We start from the raw sequence: 3,719 nt of genomic DNA, 5'->3' as shown, positions 1-3,719 counted from the left end.
TTTAGTGCATCGAAACGAAACGTGCAATCGATATGCACAACACTATGCTTGGTACTGGTCAGTCCTGTGAAGTTTTATCAAATCTGGCCAGCAAACTTGTCCTCTTAAAGCCAGACAGGCTTAATGCGGATAGACGAGAAGGGATAAACAATACCTCTCCCCACCTTTAGATGAGACATAATTCCGAGATAAAACCTTACATACAACACTTTACAAAATCAGGATGCTAAAAAATGGATGTGCAATACTTCTACCTATCCTTCAGTGAAACGAAAAAGGACAAAACACAAGTAATATGGAGGAGTTATGGGCCATGACATGTACGATAAACATATGTTTTAAGACTGAAGAAAATGCATTGGATAGTTCAAAAATTTACATTAGCGTTTCAGTTCAATATAAACTTTGTCACACTAAAATGATATTGCAATTATAATGACCAATCACTTTTTAGATTAATGAAGGAGAAAAACAATTTATGCCAACTTTAAACTTACAACTTTAAAAACGAAAATTATCAAACGTTTTACTGTGGTATTGCATGAAATTAAATTTTGTCACCATACAAATAATGAATGATTTTAATAATTCTGATAACTATGATCTTAAGTTTGATTTGTGAACATACTGTGCTATAAACTGAGACAAAACAGTACTGATACACTACAAGACACAGTATTTTGTAAATTATAACAGTGTAATGTTTACATATTCTCAAAGTTTCTGAATCACAGTTACATGCACAGTTGGACAGGACTTGTTGCTCTCTACATATGCGTCCTACAATAACAGCAAATATGTAACAAACTGATTCAGAAGGCTCTTCTATACTAAACTGTGCAAGCTGCAGACACTGATCTTGAACAATAGCTGAACGGTGACACTGAGATTTCACAGGTATATATCTGAAGAAAGAAATGCATAATGTAGTAACTCTGTATTCGAGGTGTCTGCAGCTCTTTAATATTCAAAATATGTATATTTCTGAATAACAGGTAGAATAAAAGTGTTACTGGATTATAAACCTTCAACATATCTTATGCATAAGACCCATTTTAGTAGAATATATCAAGAGGCCAATAGTGACCCTAAGTCACTCACTTGACCTTACTATTTGACCTAAAATATATGTATGACACACTATGTATTTTAGAATATTATGATGGCAGGCTATATTTTTATTCCTATATCTTAAATACTTTGAAAAATAACACACCTTATACTTGACATTTCATAAGTTATATCTTACATTCACCTTTGTAAGCTTATAACAATAGAATTGTGTTTACCTTTTTAATTAATTTTAGGAGAGAAAATGTAAGATATTTGGAAAGTTACATTCATAAGTCTGTAATTATCTGATACTGTATAATTTCTTTTTGTAAGTATAAAGTTTATATATCATACTTGACTTTTGGTCTCATGTGAAACAAACTTTACACAAGCCTCTTGAAGTGATATATGCCAAATCAATAACTGAATTACATTGTAACTCTTTGAATATTGTAAACAATTACCTGAAGGTATAAATATCTGTGTTTAATTAAGTCATACAGATCAACATTGGCATTCTCATCATATGAATCCACAGAACATTTTACACTGAAATAAAGAAACAACTTTCTACAAATTTTGTACTTCCATTACTGAAATTTACAGACTTTACATTAAATTAGGACTCTAATCCATGAAAACATGAAGTGACAGATATCAGAAAACATTGCATTAAAGATATTTAAACAAAATGGTTATTGCTATACTGTGTTTAAAAGCTTTGAAACATGGTTAGTGGCCGACAATAGTAGTTCTTTTATCTCTGTATCATATGAAGGCTAAGAGTTAAGGAGTCTGAATAGATATCTTTACTAAGTCAAAATTTCTTGATTCAAAATGGTTGGCTGTACCATCCTTCATGAAACTTCATAAATCTTTTTAAATACATTTACAATGTGTATCTGTAAAATGTTTATGGGAATGTAATTTTAATAACTGGCATTATATTACCTTTGGCAAGTTAAAGTTGTTAAAGAGTATCATTTGTACATCATTGTACCATCAGACCATCTTTCACTTCTGTCAACCTGACTAGACATGCTGGACACCCTGAAATATATAAATGATAAAATCTGTTAAAAGACTCATCATGCAAAAACCATAAGACCATCTTTATAAAATCACCTTAACCTAAAAAAAATATCATTATTTCAAATTATTATTGTCCATAAAAGTACAATGTATCCCATCCATAATCATTACATGACTCCTTATGTAATTTACCAGTTCATAGTTTGGAATGGATTCCAGTCTAAATCCAGAAGTTGGAAGAAAAACAAATTATGAAAGTTTATTTATGGTGTCATTTAAAAGAATGACCTGCCTGTTAATTGTCAACTGTTTGCTCTTTTTAATATTGATAGGCAATTGCATTTTATCAAATGCTGTCTAATATATATATCAACTGTCAATAGTTTACAAGTGTTAATTAGATGTCACTGAATTGTTTACTTGTTTCAACATCATAAAGAGAGATAAAACTACATGTAAATTGTAAAACATTGTATGAGATACCCTTACATCCTGTATAAATTGCCTTTAAAAAGAAAATACATAGAAGTATTATCCCACAGTTTTGACTGTCCCTGCTCTATCTAACTTTTCAAGCTTCTGCAGCCACTTCAATGTGTCATCTGTTCGCTTGTACTTCTGTCTGAAATGAGGTAATTATAATATTTCAGTAACTTATAATTATAAATATATTATGTTATTCTTTTCCTACAATTTGCAACAGTTTATTTCGAAAATTCATTTTATCTCAATTACATTCTGTTCTGACTACAGCTAAAAATACATAGAACAGACTATAAGCTATTATAAGGTCAAAGGTCACCCTAAAAGGAAAAATCGGTAAACTTAGGCCCAGTTAATCACAGATGCTTTAAATAAGCTGTCATTTCACACAATAATTTGCTATAGGGTTATGTATCTACAAACAAAAAACAAGAAAAAACAAATTAATAGAAAGAACATTTTGGGCAATTTAAAAAGCGACAATGAAAGCGAAAGTAGAAAGTTTTAAAATATTTTCTTATCAACTTTTCTTTCATAATTTCCATTTAAAGCGGAACAGTTTACTTTCATACTATATTGAATAATCCATAAACATTATACTTACCGTTTAAATGCATGAAAAGTCCTCATGGTACCCGTAAACTTATAATTTGTTGATAACCTCTCAGTTTTCGGCCGATTTCACGTGAAAATACGAAACCGGTGTTGACATAAATGTTCTACTTCCGGCGGTATTCGATTGTGTAAATCGGCACTAGTACTATGTCTACACTGCATAATACGTAGTCAATGACAGACGTACCGTATTGTGGCCCTGGTAGGGGTAATATCTGGGTCATAATCTGAGTCACCAATGGCAGTATTAAATCTATCATGTACAATAAAATCATTTTTATTTCATATTCTGCTATTAAATTCGCCAAGCATATACACAGCGCCTAAACTATCTTAAATAAAAACGTCATTTTCTAATGTATCAAACAAATCAATGTTCACGATATCATATGCAGGTGATTCTTCGCCCCAAATATGTGCACCGCACAAATACATGAGTAGTATAGGGGCCTCTGAGGCCCCTATACTACTTACATGAATAAATATCTTCCTCAGTACCAAAGAAAGTATGATCTAATTTTATCCAGATAATTGTA

General features: G+C 31.1%; 1 long non-coding RNA gene across 1 annotated transcript; it reads right to left on the bottom strand.

Annotated features, from left to right (window-relative positions):
• Positions 1 to 1,445: 1,445 nt before the first annotated feature.
• On the bottom strand, positions 1,446 to 3,278 carry LOC123547293 (uncharacterized). The gene is made up of 4 exons (XR_008372545.1): positions 3,173 to 3,278; positions 2,575 to 2,707; positions 2,005 to 2,103; positions 1,446 to 1,602 (listed from the first exon to the last, which is right to left on the bottom strand). It is a non-coding gene; the product is annotated as an uncharacterized LOC123547293 (long non-coding RNA).
• Between the last annotated feature and the right edge of the window lie 441 nt (positions 3,279 to 3,719).

The sequence above is a fragment of the Mercenaria mercenaria genome, chromosome 9 (assembly GCF_021730395.1).
Source record: "Mercenaria mercenaria strain notata chromosome 9, MADL_Memer_1, whole genome shotgun sequence".
NCBI classification, from domain to species: Eukaryota; Metazoa; Mollusca; class Bivalvia; order Venerida; family Veneridae; genus Mercenaria; species Mercenaria mercenaria.
Note: the sequence above shows the minus strand (reverse complement) of the source record. Positions and strands in the feature narration are given on the sequence as shown.